Below are 23,039 nucleotides of genomic sequence, written 5' to 3' on the forward strand. Positions count from 1 at the left end.
TCATTTTAAAGTCCTTGCCCATCTTTCACTGCCTTTGAGCCTGATTTCAGCCTTTGTCTTGTAAAACTACACTGGGGAAATTTAGAGCCCAGGGAGCCCCCCTGGCCCTGCTCTGGGTGCTGCTGCCTGGATGCGCCCCTCAGGTCGCTGCATCCTGAAGGTTTGCACAAAAAAGCGTTTGTCCTGCTGGGATCCCCCCATGTTTCTGGCTCTGCAGGTCTGAGGTTTTTTTGCTGGGTTGGGATTACCAGCATGGTTTGGGGGGAAAAATGGACTCAGGCTTATCTGTCCTTCTGTCTGTCTAATACCACAAATACCCGTGGAATAAGGAGAGCATGTGCTTGTCAATAAATACTCGCCAGCTCACATTTCTTCCTCAGGCATCGCTGCGAGGAACTGCTGTGCCTGGCTGTGCTTAGAGTTATCCATAAGCCCTGTAAAGTTTTGGAAATTCAGAGGGAAGTGGAGCTTGTAATTCTCAAATAGCAAGGCTGTGGTGGAGGGGGTTGATAACAGGAGGAAGCAGTGCTTGCCCACATCTTGTGGCTGTTGTGGGATTTCCTTGCTGAGATTTCCCATCTTGAGACCAAATGCCCTCCTTGTTGCCCACGCATGTTGCATGCAGTGCTAGCTCAGCTAGGCTTCCTGAAATGTTTTTTTCCCCTTACCAGGCAGCAGCTTTTAATTGGAAAAAGTAAATGGTGTTTCTCAGCTCGGATATCACAGGGGTGGCAGTGAATGCTGAGAGGTGACCTCAAAGCAGGAGCCTTAGCCTGGAAAGCCCCATGCATGCTGAATTTTCTCCATGTAGTGTTTGTCTCACTACTAATGAAGCTGTGTGCCAGAAAGAGGGCAAGGCTCCCTCTGCCTGGTGTTGGAGCCTGCCTTCACAGCAGGCTGGGCTGCCCCTGCTCAGCTCTGCTGAAAGCTCCCTGAGAAGAAGGCAGTGGCTAAGACACGTAATGTTAATTACAGGCAGTGTTGGCTGAAATACCTGGAGGAGACAGGCAGTAGCTGCAGTCTGTACAATCCAAAGGGAACTGTCTGCGTGGCATTAATTTTTAACGCCTTAATCAGGATAAAAATCCCTCTACAAAGTCTTAATGGGAGTAGCAGAAGTCTGTTTAATTTTTGGAATATAACCTGAAGGAGAAAACAGTAATTTCAGCAATCTCAAGTGATGACAAAATTCTTAATTAGACAACAGGAAAAACAAACCCCTAATTTTTAGCCAAGCCATTTAAAAGGCAGCTGAAGCCAGATAGAGCAGCAATTACATTATCTTTACAAACCATTCTGTGTTTTTCTTTCTGAAGTGAGACTTCACGTCGCTGCTGGAACCGAAGGGTGTTTGCCCAGGCAGGTTCCTCCCCTTGCCTGCTGTCTGCAGGGCTGTGGTGGGGCCGCAGGCAGGACAAGTGGCCAGGACCTGTGCATCCCTCTGCACCCCCAGGTGCTTTTCATGCCCATGCTGAAAAAAAGTGCTTTCTTGCCAAAACATAATGGTGTGCTAATAACCTTTCAAAGCCCAGAGAAGTATTCTACAGGTGTGCGAGGCATATGGTTTCTCTGTGATTAGCAATGCAAATTTAATCAACCAGAATAACATTCAAATGGTTGGCTCAGCATGAGCCAGCAACCAAATAGCACTTGTCACTATTGCTGCTTTTGACAAACATAAGAACTTTGATTAAAACTTCGATTTTTCTTAAAATATAGATATCTCGTTGAATGAAAGGAAGCAATGTCCTCTAGAAGATCTGTTGCATTTCCACTGTCAATTCCCAAGAAAACTGCTTATGTCCAGATGTCAGCAACATCTTACAGAAAAGCCTGTTGCTTCTCTTCTGAAAAACAAGCCCTGTCACTACACATGCTTTAATTCAGCAAAGTGACAAAGTTCATGTTGATCTGCGTATTTTCCTGTTTGGGGATTTTATTGCATTTCAATTTAATTTCATAGCAGGATGCTGTTTGTTGTTACCTGACTCTTGCTAATAGCCTCAATATGCTGTCTGTCTGCCATCGAACAGCCCCAGATCATTGGGTTTACGGACTTCATTGGAGAGCAGAAGAGTGGAGGGATTTAAAACCCTCCTTGCTGCAGCAGCACCACCTTGCTAATTGCCAAGGGGAGGTAGGCACAGGCATATTTAGGGGCAAGGGCAACTGCCAGAGTGCTGTGCTGGGTGCTAGCAAGAGCACTGCTGCTTTCTGGTGGTTTCCAGAAGCTGGTGGTGGCTGGAGTTTGAATCTGGTGGGGGCGGTGATGGAAAGCCAATGGCAGGAGGTGGAAATGAGGGTCTAGATGCAGATTGCTCTCTAAAAACCCAGAGGTTGAAGCATACAGGGGACTAGTTAAGGATGGCCTATAAATCTGTGGGATACCTTACAGGTTAAAATAAGACCTGGTCATTTTTCTCTGGGTGATAAGCTTTTACTCTGGACCTTGTGGAGGTATTGCTGCAGAGGTAGCTCTGGTCAAAGGAAAGCTCTCTGCCAGGGCTTCTCCAGAGGATGCGACTGGGATCCCATCACTTAGAAACCTATTTGCTGCATGGAGACTTGAGCAGGCTGACACCGGATTTTTGACCCTGATGGCACTTCACTGGAGTTATTGCTGCTGGTGAAGGCAACACCTGATCCCATAGCCTGCCTCCAAAATAGCAGTCTCTGATTCCTGTGTTAGGTGAAAACCCCTCTTTGTCTGCTTCTCTATAAGGTGCACAGGGTGCTGCCCCCAGGGCCTCTTTCCCTTGTCACCTGGGCAGTTAGATGAAACCACCGTGTCATCCAATTGAGTAATCCTGTGAGGGCTGCAAGATTCCACATAAATACCTCAGATAACTCAGATAATTGTGGCTGCTTTATTTTTCATTCACTTAGCGAAAGAAAATGTGAAATTATTATAGCAGCTAATTGTGGTAATAGTTCTCTTGTGTTCTTGTTCATTAAGTGCTGATTGAGAATGGTTTGCTAATGACTTTGAGTTATTTCAAATATCTTTTATGAGGCTAGATATTGAAAGCCCCTTTATCTAAAAGGGCTTTGTGTGGCGCATCCTTTTAGAGGACCATTTGATCACAAAGAGTATCAAAGGATATCTGACCGCTGCAGAAGCGTGGAAGCTGAGTTGACTGAAGATGCAAAGGTAGATCTGGTGTTGCATGATAATAAAAGAAGGGCTTATTTTGTAGCATTCTTTTTTTTGTAACCTTTTTTGCTACAACACGAACAGTAGTTCCCATCTGCTGCTTTCTGAGGACTGGCAGGAGCCAGTGGCTTTTAGACTTCAGCCATGGTAGAGATTTGGGACCAAAAGGTATCAGGGACATGACAATAGCATGTGGATAGGGGACAAACCCAAGCTGGGTTCCTCCTGGGCATGGGACACCCATGAATGCTGCGGATGGGGTTTCTCACCCTACATAAGACTCTTTTCTGTGGCCTTTGATTTATGTAGCAACTTGTTTGCAAACCGTTTGCACAGTTGTCTCCTGCTGATATATTTGTGCTTCTGGCCTCTGGCCAGGTACGTGCAGTGCCTCCTGAGTTGCTGTCCCCAACTTGCTTGAAAATCCCAGTGCAGCCACCCGCATGCCTGTGCTTCACGGGTGCATGGCAGGGCATTGTCCTTGGCTTTTGTGGGCAGGGTGGTATTTATGGGCAGGGTGGTATGCTTCAGCATCTTCCCTTGCTGCGTCTCCTCTTCTTGCAGTGTGAGTGCCTGAATACCTGTGATTCTACAGCTGTGGTTTAGTTTGAGGTGTTTGGTTTTTGGGGGGGGTTGTTCATAGAACTTGTTCAGCACTGAGTAAAGAGCCTTTGGGCATTTTGATTCCCTTGATTGTTAATTTTTGTTTACCTCAACCTCTTGAAAAGCAAAGCACTTCTTAGCTGTGAGTTGGAGATGAAGCCATCTCTTTTGCTGCAGCACACTTAAGGATAAGGGTGCTTTTCTGGTGCTTGTGTTTTCCCTTAAGAAAATGTGAAACACAATAGAAAGGAGTTCAAGCAAAAAGCAGAAGTCCTTGAGCTCCAAAGGCATCAAAGCCTAGCTGCTTTCCTTTGAAAATATTCTTTGGGTGGGCAATGAATATTCTTAGGCATTTATAACACCACTCTGATCAGAGAGGTTTCATCCTAGCTAATTTTGTCTTCCTTTTCTTGATGCTTTTGTCTGGTTTTCACTTTGATGTACTTAACTAAACAAGCTCAAAATATGCTCCCAGGAGAAAGCACAGCTCTGTGAGGGGGTGCTGTGTGGGACTGGGCTGTGCAGGCAGCTCCTGAGCCCAGCAGGTGACTTCTGTGATTTCTGCACTGGCTGAGTGTGCCAGCAGGTCTGGGTGTCCCCTCAGTGCCACCCCCTGCATGTCCCCCCTCCTCCATGCTCTAAATCCACCCCAAGATGAGCTCTTAGACCAAACTTTGCTCCTGAGCTCGAATGTCTGCAAAAACAAGGCTTTCTAATTAGTTCTTGTGTTCCTGCTACACTGGATCAGGCCAGCTCAATAAGGTAGGTAGGTATTTTATCTTTTTACAACCACAGCCACAACCTTGCTGTCTGTGATAGCCAGAAGGACTTAGGGGGTTGAGCCCACAAATGTCTATGCAGAACCAGGTGCTTTAATGAAATTCAAGCATCACTGATTTTTTCAGGTGAAGAGGGAAAACCACCAGTCAGTCTTGAGCTGAGCTGTGGGCAGGAGCAAGCATCAAATCCTCCCAATAAGCTGAGAGGTCCCAGGGATGGTGCGGGTCCTGGACCTGCTGGGTGCTTTTGCACTGTCCTACCAAAGTTACCAATGCTGCTTTTCCTCTTTTTGCATCCTTTATTACTATCTCTCAATTTCTGCTAGCTCTGCAAGCTGCTTGTTTGCATATAGTTACTTCATTACACTTCTTGTTCAGATTGCTAGCTGTTAGTTTTCATTCTTTTTGTTTACATTTCGTTTTTAATTTGGTAAATTGGCTGCTGTCAGGGTAGCTGGAAGCCAAGAGAAAATAATGGGTTTCGGGACAGAAGTAATGAGGACAGAAGTGAAAAAGATCCCAGTGAGAGAAACAGTGGCAAAAAAAAAAAAGGGGGGGGGCAGATTTTGCCCCTCTTGCTCTCACTGCTGAGGAATCTTTGCCCTGACACATCAGTCAACAGCCCTGGTGCTGGGCAACCCGAGGAACCCATCTCCCACCACCTTTGCTCCTGCATCCGGATGGCTGAGATGTGCCACCCACTGGACCGTCCGTGTTTCAAGGGCGTTAGAGGGAGAGCTGAGGCTGGGTTGGCTGTGGGGAGGGAGGGAAGGAAGCACACTGATGCCTTCCCCTTGCATCTTCCTGCAGGAAAAGCCACGTTTGCCGTGCTGTGTGTGTGTATTTTTTCTGTAGCATTGGCAGACGGTCTAAGCTTACAAACTGCAACAAGGGGCAAGTCAAATCTGCATGGGACTCCAAGCATAATTGTTTACTCTCTAGGTAGGGAGGCCTGGTTACTGCTCTGGTGTCTGAGGAAGGAATTGTGGGCTCTAAGGAAGCCACTCTGGGGAGGAGTTGTGATCTGGAGTCATCCCTTTGCCCATAAAGCTCAGTGTGGGAGAGATGTTGTCCCACCAGGTCCCTACAGAAAAGTCCAACTGGACTGTGAAGTGCCTGTCACTTGGCTCAAATGCTCTGTGATAAAATAAAGTGCTGGTGCATCTGAGAGCCAACTTCAGAGTCTGATCCAGTATTAGTGAAAGTGTTAAATCCTGGTACTAGAATTTGTGGAAGTGGAGTTGTAAAAGCAGTCATTAAGGGAAGTTTAAGCTCTGGGTGGGAATGTAGCGGGATGTTTGGCTCCAAACACAGGGAGCTTCTGAGGGCTAAAACAATGAAGGGGGCAAAAGCAGTCACTTAAGGAGGAGTATTTGTTTCCATCAGCTAGCCATATGTGCCAAAGGGAAGGGAGAACAGGCAAAGTGAAGTGTCACACTGCCTCTGCTGGTGGGCAGCAGAGATGCCAGATTTATTTGAAGCCTGGGACTATTAGCTACCCTCAATTATATGCAGATGATTTCGGTGATGTATGAGTACAACCCAAGTTGGAAGGCTTCACAAGACAGTTTTTGAGGCGGCACTTGTTAAGAAGTGCCCTTTACACATCACTAGCTAAGTGGTGCCTGCTTGCTGCTCCCAGCTACTGTGCCAGTTGGATGTCTGCCAGGCTTATAATGCTGCTCAGAGAGGGATCACTTGCCGTGTGAAGGTTTTTGCATTTTCTGTTATCCAAACAGACGCCCTGGAATGTAAAATTTGTTCCAAGCTGCCAAGGACCCAACTCTGCAAAAAGCCAAATGCACCCGTGCCTGCTGGAGGAGCTGTTCCAATGGGCTGGGCTTGGAGGCATGCGTTGGGCTACGGGATATAAAACATCCAGCCAAAAAAAAATCTTTTTCCAAAGCTGCTGGTCACAGCAGGGTGCTCTGCTAGGCTCTGGGTACTGAGCTGGGCTGTTTTCCATGGCGATGGGTAGGAAAGGTGCTCCACATCCACTTGAGGCTCTGTAAGCCATTGCAAAGTCACAAGGCACTGGCTAATCCCATCATTTGTCAGCAAGTGTTTCACTGTACTGCTTTGACCAAAAGGCACCCAAACAGGTTCAAATTTAACCAAGTCTTCCCCCTCCTGCTTATTTTCTGTATCAAAGTTCTTGGCGGCTTAAGGAAAAATGCAATTTTATCTGGTTTTAGCCAAGGAAAAAATGGGAGATTGTTCAAAATATGACTAAATATTTAAAGCACAGTTTCTATTTAGAATCTGGCACTTTATCAAGTTAAACAACCCATTAAGCTCATAATCACACACCATCTTTTGGGGCACAAACTCCTTTTGCATCTTCTGAAATGAGTATTCATGTCACCGCTCGGCATGCTCTGAGGTGAAATTAATCTCCCATTGTATTGCTTTGTTTTTACTGCTGACTGAAATAATCTTTTCAATATATTTTTCCTTGTTTATTTGCGTTTTTTTTGATGCATGACTTATGGAGGAAATTTGAAAACAAGTCACAAAATTGAGATCCCTGATAAGCTTTTAAAACTCCTTAAATATTCCTCCATGTTCTGTTGTCAGAGCACTTTGAGTAATTGCTTTTTTGCTTCCAGAAGATGCAGTCAATGTCGCTTCAAGGATTGCCAGGTCTGGAGGCCCTTTTGGTGTCAGATGATCAAAATACTTCAAGATGTGGCTTTTGCAAAGCAGCAGTAGTCAGTGCTGGGGCTGGCACTCAGAAGTGCAGAAAGATCAGCAGAAAGAAATGAGCCATGGGCTGCTGTAAGGACTGGGGACATGGGGGCACTTCCCAATTGCTCGTCAGCAGACAGGAGACCGCTGGCAGACAAGGATGGTTTGCATTGAAAGCATCCCAGTTGTAGGAACTGGGCAGAATTTTCCCGCAAAATTTTATGTCAAGGAAAGCTTTTCCTTTTTTAGTTCTCTAAAAATAAGTGGGGCAGGCTGCCATTTCTTTTCACCGTATGTTTGCTTTCTGTGACAAGACTAACTTAGAAACACATTGCGTTTGTAGACTATGAGATGTGGAAATGATTTCAAGTCCTACAGGTCTTTGCAGATGTAATCTTGTCTGTGGGATGACTACAAGGTGTGGGCTATTTGCGTTAACAGACTTGCAGTGAAGCTTGCAGGTTAATCTTGTGCTATATTGCTACCCCATAGAGAACAGTGACTGCAGTAGGAAAGCCAGGGCTGTGCTTTATCCATTAGAAGTGCTGAGGTTTTATCAGCCAGGCAGGCAACTGAGCAAAATCTATTTTTTGTGTTGCGAGGCAGTTTGAGATCTAAACATAAAAGAAATGTAACCTTAGATTGTTCTTCGCTCTGTGCCTCCTATTTAGAATTAGTGCCCAGCTGTCTCACAGATGTTTCCTGCCAGTACTGACAGTGCCTTTGCCACGTGGAGTCCAAACATGTCCCAGAATTATAAGCTAGATTCTTTCTATGGCACAGAAGTCTTTGAGGGCCAGGTTTTATCAAAATGAACTTGTCAGAATACAGACTTCCTTTATCAAACACTTCCCATGCTGATTTCCCTTGTTTTCAGCAGTCCCTTGGCTAAAGCAAGGTGCATCACACCAGCCAAGAGCAATGTGCCTGGTCTGCTGCCACTCATCCACGCCTGGAGTTCTGCTCTTTGCTGGTGGCTTTGCATTTGTCACAAACTTTGTTTTCTTCTCAGGTTTCTTGTTCTCCTGTGGCAGTTCATGTGAAAAGCCTGGCTGGCTTTCTCTTGCTGGTATAGGATAAACAATTGTATGCTAAGGGCCAACTACAGAGCCAACATCGCTAAGGGTTGCTGTAATTGCTGCTGTTGCTTCTAAATTGCTTCTAAATTTCTACCTGTTAGTGCTGATCAAAGCAGCTTCCTGCCTTTCCCCTCTCATCCCCAGGACTATTTCCCTGTTCTCAGGTTGGCTTTTTGTGAACCGTTTGGTCACTGATCAATATAAGTCATCTAAAATTCATTTCAGTGAGGAGTACATAAGAAATTGGTCTTCATAAAGCTCTCAAAGAGTACAGACAAAGCCTCTTGTATGACAGGTTACATTTAATTTGCTGTCTAATGCACAGTTTTTTGAGTAGGAGGAATATTCTCAGGCTTTGCTGTAACCTGGTGGTTCTTGGAGACCTCACGTGTTCCAGATGTAACTTGCTATAGTGGAAAAAATGTCACCATGCTGAATCTTGCATTGGTGAAGGATGGAGGATAGTTGTAAACATGGAAATGGCAGAGGTGAGCTGAATGATAAGCAGTGAATTTGCATAGGTGGGAAAACAAAAAAAAAAATTGTTAAAATGGAAGCTAAAACCACAGGAGTACAGCAGATTGTAGTGGAATACAAAAAAGGAGAAAGTATAAATGTGTTTATATTTTAGAACCCCATCATAGGATAATTTAGAGCATAGGCTGTTACACTGTGAAGCAGTCATGCAGCAAAGAGAAGACTTAGGGCCATCGTTTCTGTACAGCACTTGGTCATATATCAGTCGTTTTCAATATACTGCTAGCTTTCAGAGAAGAATATTCTGCTCCTCAAGTGAGAAGACAGGTAAGGAGGTGCTCATTATTTATGCTCTATCAAGAGATGGGGATGCTCTCTGGGAGGAGAGGGCTGTAAGAGCAGGCACATATCACCCAGGTGATGTCTGTGTTCATAACCAGAGGCCTGGCACTTCTACCCAGCACTGAAATGGGCTGTGAATTGGGTAATAAAGCAGGAGATGTGTGCCCATAAAATGAGCCCAGCTACTAGGAGAACTGTTTGCAGAGTGTGTGCTCACAGCTATAATCCATCCATACCGACAGATTTTGTGATGCCTCCCCTGTGCTCATCTCCTGCTACCTGTGGTGGTCTCCCAGGTAGATTTACTTGCAAAATAAAAAAAAAAAATACAAGACAGTAAATGTAAATTGCTGTACTCAAGTCATTTACTCAGTCCTATGTTTTACTATAGACCTTGGATGAAAATAGATGTATGTTTGGAAAGCCTGGTTGCCTCATCACCATGAGAGTGAGGAATCATGAGACTGAAGAATTGTTGGATAATAAATACTGCAAATTAAAATACACATTAACACTGCATTTTTCACAATTGTTCAGAATTTCAGACAGGTTGTAGGCTTCCTTTACTTTCACTGATACCAACTTGGGCACTTGTGTAACAATACAACCTCAGTGTTTACCTAGCCTGGGCTGGGAACACCCAAAGACGTTGCTTGACACTAAACCCAGATCTAGACCCGTCTAACACAGCAGCTCTGACTTCATTTTATTTTGTCAGAGGAAGGGATGACATAACCAGACCTTTCTTATCCAATGGTGATCCAAGGGCACATAAGGCTGCATCGGGTTGGGGTGGAAGGCTCAATCCCTTCAGCAGCCCTGTGTTTCACTCCAGCTTCCTAGCAGGAAGTCTGCTTGCAAGGGAGAACTGATTTTCCTAATCTACCCCCCTGGTGTGCTGTGGGGAGGTAGGCTGTTATCTTAAACTGTTGTCACTGCAGTGATGTGGCTGTGCTATAATCACCTGCTTTGCTTTTCATGTGTCTGTCACCAGATGGCTGTTGTTGATGATTTATAGTGTTATATTTCAGACCTCATTAACCAACATAAGAGCATCTATGTGCTAATTTCATTCTGTCGAATATTATTTGTAATAAACATCCACGTAGTTTCACCCACTGGGGTTTTATTGACTAAAACAGTAATAAGGCTGATCTGGTGGCTCTGTTAGTGAGCAGGCTGAGTGGATGCACCCCCTCCCAGCCCCCATGTGCTCATATAACCTTCCCTGCTCAGCCCCTGTCAGATGGGAGCGAGCCCTGCTCAGCAATGCCCTCTAAAATCAATGAAATAGCTCCACTTAAAGTCCACCCCTTTCTCTGGTAATCTGCAGTGTCTTAAAAACATGCTGATAACAGCCCCCTGTGCAGGTATTTCCTTATCTGAAGGGCTTGTGCCGGTGTTCTCAGCTTAGGCAACAAAATGTTATTTATTTCAGGCAGTCGAGGTACTGTCTGTCAGCAAAGCAAGGCCAACAGCCAGCCCTCAGCAGTCAGAGCACACAGCGAGCCCCACGGCTCCTGCCTTTGGGACCCAGGTCCCTTATTGGGGATGTTCCACTTGCCCCAAGCTTTACAGTGGCTGGGGGTGACACCCTCAGCCTACCTGATAATGTCCATGCCACCAGACCCCAGCATGGATATGTGGTTTCTAGGCAAGATTTGGGAGGAAAGGCAAAGTTTTAGCAGAGCTCTTAGGGTTCCTTTCAGGCCTGGGTTAATGCTGTTGTACCAACAGTTGGATCAGCGTATGATGCTCGTTACTGAAGGCCGGCTGTTGGTGCAATGTAAATATCAATAAATCCTGCTGGAATAGCAATTCCATGTTTAGGCCTAGCCCCAGTATTTAGGAAAACTGGATAGTGTGTATTTATTAAGGGCTCCAACTGCTGTGGTGCAATTGGTGCTGCTGATGCCCATCTAGAGGAACAGATGGCACTTCTCCTGGGTCTTCTCACTGCTGTCACAGGCGGGGAGAGCCCCTGTTTAAGGGGAAATGTAAAAGCACTGTTTGGCAGCTGTTCCCCCTGGGGCTTGGGATGAGGAAAGGAACCTGGATATCAGGTCCCTGCTGTCTCTAACCCAGTGCCTGTGACTACTGATGTGGATGGACCCTTTGTATGTAGGGCAAAGCTAGGAAATGAACATTATAAGTCTTCTGTGTGAGTGCTTTAGCCTACTCTTGTGTTTTACTACAGCTGGGACAGATTCCCTGAGAAGGAGGGAGATTTCTTTAATGTCAGCAGCTTGTGCATTGCCTCCCATGCTGGTATGTGCCCCTGCTGTGGGGCAGAGCATGTGGCACCCCTCTTGTTGGCACCCTCACAGCAGAGCTCTGGCGCTTGCTGAAGTGGTCACGTCTCATTGCCAGACATTACCGATTCCAACTCTCTTAAAATCCCCCTTGCAGGATTTTCTCTCTGCTTTGTGAGGCAGACCTAAGCAGCGTGCCAGCTGTTCGATGTGCTCTAGTGGCGGCAGCTGCCGTGAAGCCCTGCAGAAGAGGGGCATGGCGGCCTGCAATCCTGAAACCTTCGTGTTCCTCTGTGGCTGGCACTGGTTCTGCCATTTGGTTTCCTAGCAAGGCTAAGTCTAAATAGTTTATGGTCTGGGATCACTCCTGCCCTGAAAAGGTTATTAAGAGGAAAGTAACTTAAAGGAACATCTTCCATTTTTTATTATTGAAAATAGTTCTGGAGGTGACCACCACTATCTGCACGTTTCCAAAGGTCACAGGCCTAAAATTATTCAGGATTTATTTTTATTTTTTTATGCAATGTGAATGCATAAGTCAAACTTCAGTTACGTATAGAACTCAAATACTGAAATATTGAAGATGAACCAGAAGTACTGAAGCAAATAGGTTTTACTGCCACAAAAGTCTGTTAATGACAATAGTGTTGATATTTGCTTTATACATGTGCCCTTTTAACTTGGAAAACTTGATAGTAGCATTTCTTTTTTTAATTTTCCTGTTTTATAGTTCAGTTTACTTCTGCAGCATCTTTGGTTGTCGGATGAACGAGTAGTACACAGCGGCTGGTGTGACACAGCTGTCCCTGCTGCAGCCCGTCTTGAAGTGACACCGCTCACACTTTGCCTACTTGCTTTCCCAAAATGTCCCCGTCACTTAAACATGGCAATTTAAGGAATACCAGTCGGATGTTTCTTAGTGCCATCTGTCTGAACGTTGCTTTTGCTAGGGAGTCAATTAATCTCTGGTTTTTCTTTGCAGAGAATGATGGCTGTGCTCTGATGAGAAAGGCACTTGATAATTTAATGGGCATTTTGTCTTTTTTCTAACGAGCTGTGTTGATTTCTGAGAAGTCTGCTATTCACTGAGTGAGGGAAATGAATGAAGTAAAACATTAGAAGAGCCGTTAATGTGAAGGATGTTTAATCTCTGCAAACTAAAAATAAAGCTTGTGAGCTATTTGGTTTATTAACATTTGAATGATAAAGAAATTTGGAAAAAAATAGCATTAGTGAATGCCAAATTTTTCAAAATCAAGATGGTGTGTAAGGAAAATGGCAGCTTTTTAAACTAAAAACTGTTTTGAAATCATGGAAATAATCACGTTTTGACTTTTGAAGTAAGAAAAATGTTTCCCTGGCAGTGTTTGTGTTGTAGAAGGCTTTCAAGGTCAAAATCAAAAGGTTCAATCATTTTTCAGTGCTTCAGTTGGAATGAATCAGTCCCGGGCTGTGACTTTTTGACATTTTCAGTGTACAGAAGTTTTTTGACTGTCTTCTGTTCTAGAATATGGAAAATCTTCAAAGTCTCAAATGCGATAGGGTCGGAAAACCTGTTCCCACTCCAAGCATTCCAGTGGTCGAGTGGTTGGTGCTTGGCTGAACTGGGGGGTTCGCTGCAAGAGCTAGGCAGTGCTTTAGCTGGGGGAGGTGACTTCTCCGTGTGCTGGTCACCTTGATTGAAGATCATCTGGAATTACTTTTTTTTTTTTCCAGTATTGACCCCTAGACAGGTTGGATTTTATGGAAAACCAGCAGCCAACTCCAAAAAGCAGTCAGTTTAGCAGTTAGAAAACAAATCAGACTTTATTTTGTTTATTTTAGAGCGACGTCAGCACATCTGTGCAGTGGAGCAGCAAGGTTTGTTGGCAGATGGCAGGTCTGAGGCTGATAACTGCCCCCAGAAGAGTCTTTTGGGACGTGGGAGAGCAGAAAATAGCCGCGTGGTCCTGCTGCAGGAGTGTTTTCTCATCCATGCAAGGTAGCTCCACCTCCAGCAGGACTGGGGCCAGCACCTGCTTAGAAATTCACTGCAGCTTGAAGCAAGGAGCTTGTTTTTGGAGATACCAGAGCAAACTGCATGCCCTGGGCTGGGACAGAGGGCTGCGGGGTGGGGGATGCTGTGCTACATTTCCTCTGGCTTCAAAGGCAGTGTGTCCGGCTGAGTGCAGGCGACTGCAGGTCTGTGGTGCAGCTGCTTCGTCCCCCTGGCTGAGCGATGGAGGTGAGCGGGAGCCATGGGCACCTGGGGAGTCCTGGAGGCTGCTGAGTGGTTCCTCACATTATGGGGAGTGAAAAGCAGGCAGGGAACAGCTGAGATTTGGGTCTGTGCCCTTGTAATGAGCAGCAGACGCATGGGGTAAGGCTTCCTGAGAAGTGGGTGCGCATACAGGATCCCCGCTCAGCTGAAGCAGTGTAACCACATTCTTTCTTCTAAAAAATGTTTTTTCATTTTTTGTTTGTTTTTATCAAAAGCTAATAGCAAAGAGGGTGAGGGGAAGAACAGGAGGCACGGTGACCCTGTCCTGCACTAGCAGGCAGCTCTGTGGTGCTTCTGGGACCCAGAAGATCTGAGTTGAAGTCTTCCTTCAGCTTTCATCTGCTCCATGCAAAACACAGCAGCTGCTGAAAGCTGAGAGCACGGCATGCCAGCGTACTCTTGTGGGCAGTTGACTTATTAATGATTTAAGCCTTGTGGGATGGAGACTGATATCAGGTGAGTGATGAGCGGGGTGTGGGTGTGCTGCAGGGAGAGGGAGAGGCTGCAAATGAGCAGCACCACAAACAGGTCAAGGCAGGGACTGGGCAAGAAACAAAAGAACGGACCGGGAGGAGGAAAGCCACAGCTTTACATTGCAGAAGCCTTGTTTCTCCTGGTGTTTTAATAGTAAATATTAAATATGGCAAGTAGCAAACCGTCCGTATGGGGCCACATTTTTTGTTTGCTGTATATGCAAAAATGCAGCCGGAGGGGCTGTCCTGGAATGGCTGCAGTGCTGGAACCACCTCATTTTGGCACCTGATACTTGCCTAACTGAACAGAAATACTGCAAAAAGTCTCATTCCTCTGTTACAGCACTCTTACACGGTAATGCACGAGACCATAGGTTTGTGACTGATAGCATGTTTTTATGAGCAGCCACCACTCAGCTGGTGATACAAGAGCTGCGGTGTGCTGGCAGAAGAGATGCACGTTTCTGCCATGTCACAGTGAAAGCTTAAACATCCCACGCACAATCCCTGAATCTGAGCTTCCACCCCAGCAGGAGGTGCCACAAACTGGCACAACCCTTTTGGGGCACTGCACTGTGTTGGGCCCCGGGTCACGCTGGCACTCCTGTCCTGTGGACGCTTCAGGGCACTGAGTTTTATGTCGCAGTAATAGCGTGGTATCCGGACAGATTTACTGTTTCTATATTCTTGAAGTTACAGTTGTTTCTACTGAGTCAAAGGCTCTGAAACATACAATATGATAACCTAAGACTAAACTCTGATGCTTTTAGATGGTGCATATGTGAATGCCAGAGAAGATCAGTGCCTTTTAAAACTCTCTTCAGGTATTGTTTTTTGCATGTCTGGGAGAAGGTGATAGGACTTAAAAGCAGTCACTGGGAAATGAAGTAACGTTTACCACTGCTGGGACTATGCTTGAAGCAAGAGAACCCCGTGGCAGTTGGACTGATTTCATGTTTGGGACACCGAGGACGTGTGATGTGGCCATCTGCCAAAAGTTTCTGTTGGCTCTCAAGCAATGCTGCAAGGTAAAACAATAACATAAGGTCATCAAACAGCGAGTAATGCTGCTGCTGGCAGCTGCACAGAGGCTGGGAATATTTGCACGGCCTCTCGGGATCCTGTTGGCAGTGCCCTGACAGAAAGGCCAGGTCCGGGCACCTGGAGAGGGTACCCGGCTGCCAGGCTCAGGAGCTGAAAGGTCCTGTCATGGTGCTGGTGCTGGCAGCGACTGTGCTGCTGCCATTTGCCTGTAGGTTAGTCCTCTGAACAGGATTTTTCTGAACAGGAGGAGTCTTGTGGCTGGACTCGGTCTGGCAGAAAGGACAAAACTTTGCTTAAGTCATTTGCTGAAATGTATCATCAGGCACTAGAGGACCTGCTACTGGGCTTATAACGTACATTTTAAATTGCATTTTATATAGCAAATCCCCTCTCCATTCCTTCCCTCTCTAGCTGGGAAACAGCATTTTTAAGTTGAGGAAGGGGCTGTAATTCACCTTTTCCAAAAAGCCCTTCTAAAACCTACGCACCATTCAAACCCTGCTTTTAAATGTCCCTCTCACACAGTGGAGCCAGATCCCAAAGCCAGCTTAGCGTTATTCTAATTTGGAGAGATTAAAATTTATGGGGACTAATCTGTTGGAAAGCATATGTCAGAGCGGTGTTCAGCTGATCAAGTACAGTACCTGATAAGTTCGAGTGATTCTGCTCTGTGATCTATAGCCTGATTTTCATGGAAGGTATTTAACCTGCAGTTATGAGAGTAGAAAGAAATAATAAAACCTGGTGTAGGCTTAAGGAAAAAAAAGATGAAGTCAAAGTTATTGAAAAATAGCTGGTGGGAAAGGTGAAGATGTTATGTTAATAACAGGAACCAACAGCCCTGCTAAACCGAGGGACTGGGAGGCAGATGTGGAGCTGAACTGCCTGAAATTCAGGCAGATGAGGTGACAAGATGGCACTCCATCGAAACTAATCCTGTTCAGGGGCACCAGAAAGGATTTTCAAGGCAGGTTTTTGCAGAATTAGTAACCTTCTTTGAAACTCCTGGGGAGCAGCAAGTTGCTCGGCAGGATCGCTGGGCTGAGGCATGCAGCAGGCTGATGAGCTGCCCCCACTGCGGGGCTGGGTGCTTTGGGCATCCCAGTTGCTTTGGGGCAGCTCGGGCCACCTGGACTGAGCTGGGGTCTGAGTCCTGTGGCCGTGAAAGTGGCAGGTCACAGATGGAAAATCCAGCTTCAAATCCTGCCTGGCATCTCCTGGACAATTCCTTACGAGAACACATTGTGTGTGCCATTTTTTGGGTGCTTCCCATCCTGCTGAGCTGCAACTTACTCAGGTTTGTTCAGTTAATGTCCCGTGCAGTGCTAAGCACAGTGTGAGGAACTCGTTTTATGCCTTTGTGCAATGAATCCAGCCACCCTTTGCCGTCACTGTTCGTTGAGTGCTGTTGAGGAGAGCTGGGATAGTTTGCTTTAGGAGGAAGAAATGTGCTGATGAATCAGGAGCAGTGGCAGGCTCCCAGAAGGACATGTTGTCCCTTCTCTTTAATAAGGCGTCTTACATTGTAACCTTCTCATCATTTTTAATAAGCTCTTGCGCTGTCAAGCAGCACTTGGCTATTTTTCTCATTTTCTACCTGCTTATGAAAAGGGCTTACAGGAGATGAATGATGAAGAGGAGACGCTACGAGGATGGCCGCTCTGTGCAAGCAATCAGGCATTTGGTCCATGTGGAAGTGAGCTTTCTCCGTTTGTTTTTTTGTCTAGTATTCCAAAATAAGTTGCTAACATGGGGAACATTCCCTGATATGTATGTATGGCCCAAGCTCCTTCCCAAAGTGGGCTCGAGGTGGGGGCTAGGTGGCTGGTCAGGTGTGAACTGAGGAAGCAAAGCATGACTTACCCTATGCATTTTCTTTTTTTTTTTTTATCTTATGTTTACTGAAATTGTACCAGTGCTGATAAGTGAGAACATGATCCTCCTAGCTAGGTGTGAGCACATCAGTCAGTCTTTTTCATGAGCGTTCTTCAAAAGGCTTAAGGACGGTATAAAAATGATTCATGTTTGAATTCAGTCTGAACACTTCATCACTCTGAACTGGAAACTCTTGTTCAAAACTATTCCAAACAGTTCTGTGAAAGAGAAATTATCCAGCAGATATTCCTTACTCTGTCTACCATGGGGTGATTTGTTACAGCAAAATGAAACTGTCCGGCAGTAATAATTTCAGAAAAGAAATCATCTTCATCAGTGCAACGAGAATGTGGTCTTTATAATTTATTATGGCAGCACCAAAGAAATCTATTGCATGCACCTAACTCTTCGAGTTGGAGAGATTTCCTACAGCTTTTGTTCCCTTCCCTCTTGCAGGAGATTACCCTGGCCCAGACATACCGGCAGTGCTCCTCCACACCTAGCTCCTCGTGATCAGCAGGGGCTATGTTACTGGCTCAGGGTCACACAAAACAAACAAAACTTATTTTTCCTATATTTATGGCAGCTGGCTCTAGCAGTGTCCGTAAGTGCTCCCCAGTAGGGGTGAATCCCACTGGGGGGGGGGGGGGGTGTTCAAAACTGGCCTCCAGAGAGAGCCTCTTTCTGCCTTAAGTAGCTTATTAAAGTATAAATCTCTTTCCAGATAGACTAGGTTGACCCTTGCAGCGTGTTTCCTGTGGAATAGTTCATATCATAGCTCATAGTGATATTTTTGTTTGCCCGTAGGGATGAATGTGTTGTTGCGATCCTTTAGTTTGCAGTGTGTTCGAAAGAGAAAGGTCTTTCACGTATTTCTGCTTCGTTGCTCTCAGAAAATTATCAGTCTTCTGCTTTAATTAAAGGCTCACATAGCTAAACTTGGTATGTTAGTCAGCAATATTTCTTAAAGCTTTGTCTTGGGTAAATATATTTTTTATTACAGGAATGACTCAAAAAAATAAAGCTCTTTGAATCACAACCAGCAGTTAAAGGGTCTGAAACGCATTTTTGAGACCAGTGAGCTTTATGAAGGGCTGCAGTGCATTCAAAACAATTCCTAGTAGCTTTTCCACTGCAATATTCCTCTTCTTCATGATGCCAACATCCAAAATCCTTTGCTTGATTGAGAGGCTGCCTTTCATCTCACACAGCCAAGGAAAGCTGATGTGCATCCCTACAGCACATGCCACAAACGTGAAAGAGAAAGGAGCTGCATGCCCTAAGCCAGTCTACCCTTGTACATCCTCACCTGGCCACAAGTATTCAGAAATATTCCAAGAAAGCTCTCCTACAGCAAGGTCAGGGCGACGGCATGTGGGGACACTGTCATGGGTCATTGAGGGGGTTGCTGTAGACTTGAGAAGAAAGCAAGCCCTGCTTGGAGGGAGGCAGGAGGCAAAAAGCCCCTTCCTTCATGCTGGCATGGGGCAGTGCAGCTGCACACAGGTAGCACAGATGTGGAAGTACCAAAATCAAGGTAGAAATAATTCCACCTCCACCTGTATGCTGTCCTTGGAATTGTAATTGGGTTATTACTGTGTTGAAATGTGCTTTCTGCTTCTTAATGTGTTTATTAGGCTGGTGGTATATGATCTATTATGTTCTTAATTATTTTCTTGCTCGTAAGTGTCTGGATTGTTGTAAGTGATGAGATAGGGCAGTGTAATGCTGTCACTTAGGAACCTTAACTGAAGTGAAGGACTTGGCTTTTTAATACAATTTATATTTATGAGAAACTAATATAAGATGGTTTTACATTTTCAAAGTACTATAACTAATATAAGATCATGAAAATAATGATGGTCAGGTTTGTCAGGATTTGGTCAGAAATTATGTGAGCAGAAACTGAGCGGCTGTAGGACTTGGGTCCCAATTTTGCAAAACACTTTAGTATTCATTTAATTTTGTGGGCAGGGCTGTTGTCCTGTGTTAAGTCCCAAAGTCTGAAGAAAGTTACTGAGTATTGATTGAGGGCATGAGTACCTAACATGCTGTGTCCTGTAAAACAGGGTTTGATCTAGGGCAGGATTGAATAGATAGTGAAGCTGGTGTTTGAATCTTGTATTTATTCTCAGGTAGCCTTACTTGCTGAGCATTTGCAGAAGATGCATGCGAAGAGTGTGCTGAGCACGGCAGGATTAAACTGCCTTTGAATTTGATTTCCTAATTTCTCTTGGGGTTTGGTTTGTTTGTTTGTTTTCCCTGCCACTGTGGGTGAAAACAAAAGCTCAAGTGGCATGTTTGGTTGTTACAGTCACAGAGTACCCTGAATATCAGCAGCTGTCATCCACACAAGGAAAAGAACCAGTTTGGCACTTCTGGAAGTAATGAGCCCAGGGGACAGTCATCAGTGCTATTAATACATTGAGATGTTCGGAATGTGCCCGTAAGTTACTCAGCTTCAGAGCTCCTTACTCAGTGCTGCATCTGGTTGTGAAGTTTCATAAAGAAGTCATTCAAAATTAAGTGGTTTACAAAAAAACAAATCCATTTGAATCCTTAGTATTCATTTTTTTTATTTCATAACAATTTCAACTTCATAGTACTGAAGGCTTTGTGTTTGTATAGCAATGTTTTTATTCTTTAATTTCAGTTCAAGAAAAATACAAAAGTAACAATATTTGAATCCCTATTTCAAACTGCTCACTGGCAAATAAGTTTTCCCCAGTATAAATCAAGGTGTTGTCAGAATTCACTTTTCTCAAATGTCAAGGTCAGCTAGAGGTTTGTAAAATTGTTCATGCCAAGAGAAACTAACGAACCGGTTAAGAGACTGATAGAGAAGTTTGGCTCTGAATATGTTGGTTAATCATCTGAGAGTCCACTAAATATTATTTTGATTACTTTCTTGACTTTATTTCTGTATTTAATTTGAATAAATGTGAGTCACACAAACTAATTTTGCTACGAGACATGTCTCTGAGTCCTCTTGGAACCTTTTTTAATTTTATGTTAAATATAGACTAACTAGCATGCAGAATAATCACAGCAGTTGCTACACAGGTATTTTAGACATATTGATGTAGATGTAGCATAAAATTGGAATACATGCTGTACTTTAAGTAAGCTGCTCAAGTGAATGGATAGCTCCAGGTGGACTTTGAAAATGTTACGAGGTGACCATTTCCCAACGATTAGGACCCAAAATGCTGCCATAGCTCTTAGAACTTCACTCCCACGTGTTGGCATTGAGAGGAATGTGGGTTCAGTCAAGGGCATCTATGGAAACTTCATCAACTCAGAGCTTTGTAGATCCAACAGACCCTCGAGGGGCAAGGAGCAGGCAGCATTGTTGGTAAGAGCAGGGTCCTCTAGAGCCTGGGATATCTGAGGTCTCTTTCCTTGGCTCACTCAGTCTCCCAGATTTATTTTCAGTTCTCTGTAATCACCTTGAAGTCTCTTCTTGGGTCGTTTGAACTTCACTGACTCACTGGAGAGGTAAAACAAGACCTGGAAAGGCTGTTTTCCTGATGAAAACCTTCAAGACTGGGCCGTCTCCTCTCCTGCTGTACTGCACTCCAATCCTCTCAGTTTTCACCAGTGCACAGCAAAATCACAGGCTCCGTTTTCAGCACCAGCTCCCTTTGCCAGCTCATGAAAAAAAGTTCCTTTTTCCTCTTCTAAATCCAGCTTTATTCCTCCCTTCTCAAGAAGGGGAATTGAGGTTTTAAGTCAGTAGCCTTACTACATCTAAGGGATGGTAGAGGCAAGCGGTGTAATGCTGTTGGCAACTCAAATACACTCCTCTTAGAGCAAGCCTCCCCCCGACAGGCGCTGCTTTTGCAACCCCATGCACATGCTGAAGTTTTCCAGCAGTGCTTAAATTTCCACTGACCTCAGTAGCCCAGACTGCCAGACCATCCAAAGCCTTGCAAAAGGAATCATTTAAATAAACACGCAGTCTGACCTCCCAGAGGAGGGCTGATAATTAAGCACTAATTTGAGCAACATTTTAAAAGCCATTATGGATTTTATTTGCAGATCAGCAACTGCTTAAATGGATGGCTTTAGGACATGAGAGTTGTGCTCATCCTTTTTAAATGTGTAAGGTGCTCTCCTTGGGCAGCTGTGCTTGGACACTTCTTGGTTGCATTTTGGAGAGCTGAAGGAGTAACAGGTTCAATGCAAGCCTGGTTTTACAACACAGATATATTTTAATCAGGGCTAACTTGCTGACGCTGTAATGGAACGTGCAGATTTCTCATTTCTTTCACTCATCAGGAATGTAACTGGTGCAACTGAAACAGATAATTAGAGCTTATAGCAAAACAAAAGCACTTCTGGTAGGTACTAGAAGAACAAGCGGAGCCCATTTCCCATTGACATTCCGCTGTATCCCACAACTCTGCTTGATGCCTTAGACGTAAAAAAACAAACAACAACAAAACACGACTGAAAAAAATGTGGCCGAGATCCTGGGAGCCCTGAGCACCATTGCCTGAGAGTGATGAACTGCCTGATTTGTGCAGTGCTAGCAAGAACGCTCGGGGAAGAGTTAGCATCCAAAGGAAAACACAATAACACTTTAAATCTTGGCCTTGGCTAAGTGGCAGCCTGCATTAATATATAATGGTATGGGCTAAATCAAGCACCATAAATATAGAGGACTAGCTGACGCTGGCTCCATGTGGATCCAGAGCAACTGAAATAATACGTTTTTTACCGGGAAAAAGCCCAAACTGAAACCAGCTTTGTCCTGGCAGACACACAACACCTGCTTATATAAATACAAACTACTGGCTTTTGCCTAGAATAAGATGTGCCTCGATTATTTTCAAATTATGATAGATTTTCATAATTATGATAGAAAAAATGAAGAGAAGTGTATCTATATTACATTGAACGTCTATGAACTCTGAGTCAGGCAAGGCTACAGCTGGTGCTTTACTGTGTTTTGAAGTTAGGAGTGCAGATTTTGGGGCTGATCAGTAATTTCCATTAGTGGGTTGTCCCTTTCATCTTCAGCACTTTTTGGCAGCGATGGTGGTGCTGACACCGAGCACCTTGCATGGTCGTGTGTTAAGCAGGAGGGCAGGAGCCTGAGCCTGGGTTTGTACCTGAGCTGTGTATTTGTCTGGACCTAGAGCTTGTGGTAAGCTGTGGGGAGGTTACCGGCCACGCTCCTCTTGTGAAGGAGTATGCACGGGTTGGATTACATGCTCGACAACATGTGCAAGAGCATGTGATGTTCTTGCTGATAAAAGGATGGTTGAACAAACAGTCCCCAGCGATGACCCACTGCGGAACCCACAGGGAAGGGGGATTACTGGATGGAAAGCACGTGCAAGATCAAACAGGCAAGCATTGCATGGCTTGGTACAAGATGTTACACCGCATCCGCTGAGCAGGGTGACCGGGCAGCTCCCATCTCAGTGGGAAAGGTGCGGAGCACGCGAGACAACCGGATTTTCAGCAAACGTTGAAGCATAACATTGGTATTAACCTCTGTCAGGTTCCCAAATACATCCAGGTTGCCTGCCTCTTCCTGGCTAGCAGCGAGTGACTCATGCTGTGACCCAATTTGGCCTATTTGGGACTCAGCCAATTCCATTCCCCAGCTGCTTGCTGTTGAAGTAGCTCTGCTCGGGCAGTGGCACCTGGGAGCCTGGGTGGTGGTCAAGGAATGCGTGCTGGACTGCAGTCCCTTTTTCTAGGGCGTGCTGCTTGTGCTGGCTGCTCTGCCCTACCCCGTTTTAGTGGTATTTGGGGACTCCTGGCTCTCCACATGCCCTGGGGTGCTGTAAGCTTCCGAGCTGTCACCCTTCAGCAGCAGCACAGCTCCTCCAGACTAGCTCAGCTGGCAGCATCCGGCACGTGGAGCCGATGGAGAGAGAGAGAGGACAAGACTCACCTCCAAAAATACATGTGGCCCAAGGTGGGGAGTGATGCAGAAAGCCTGGTTCGTGGTGGTTGAGCTCAGGGTGTACGAGGTGTATCTGCCCAGCAGTTTCCT

The 23,039-nt window shown here is 45.2% G+C and overlaps 1 long non-coding RNA gene across 3 annotated transcripts in view; it reads left to right on the forward strand.

The window, feature by feature from the left end:
- Positions 1-23,039, forward strand: part of LOC121077206 — an 84,869-nt gene that overhangs the window by 43,632 nt on the left and 18,198 nt on the right. For 2 of the 3 annotated variants that reach the window (XR_005823949.1, XR_005823950.1), the window contains exon 1: positions 13,472-13,598. The exons of the other annotated variant lie outside the window; for it this stretch is intronic. This is a non-coding gene — a long non-coding RNA (uncharacterized LOC121077206). Of the gene's footprint in view, positions 1-13,471; positions 13,599-23,039 lie in introns of those variants that run through there. 3 annotated transcript variants of the gene reach the window in all.

The sequence above is a fragment of the Cygnus olor genome, chromosome 13, assembly GCF_009769625.2.
Source record: "Cygnus olor isolate bCygOlo1 chromosome 13, bCygOlo1.pri.v2, whole genome shotgun sequence".
In the NCBI taxonomy this organism is placed as follows: domain Eukaryota; kingdom Metazoa; phylum Chordata; class Aves; order Anseriformes; family Anatidae; genus Cygnus; species Cygnus olor.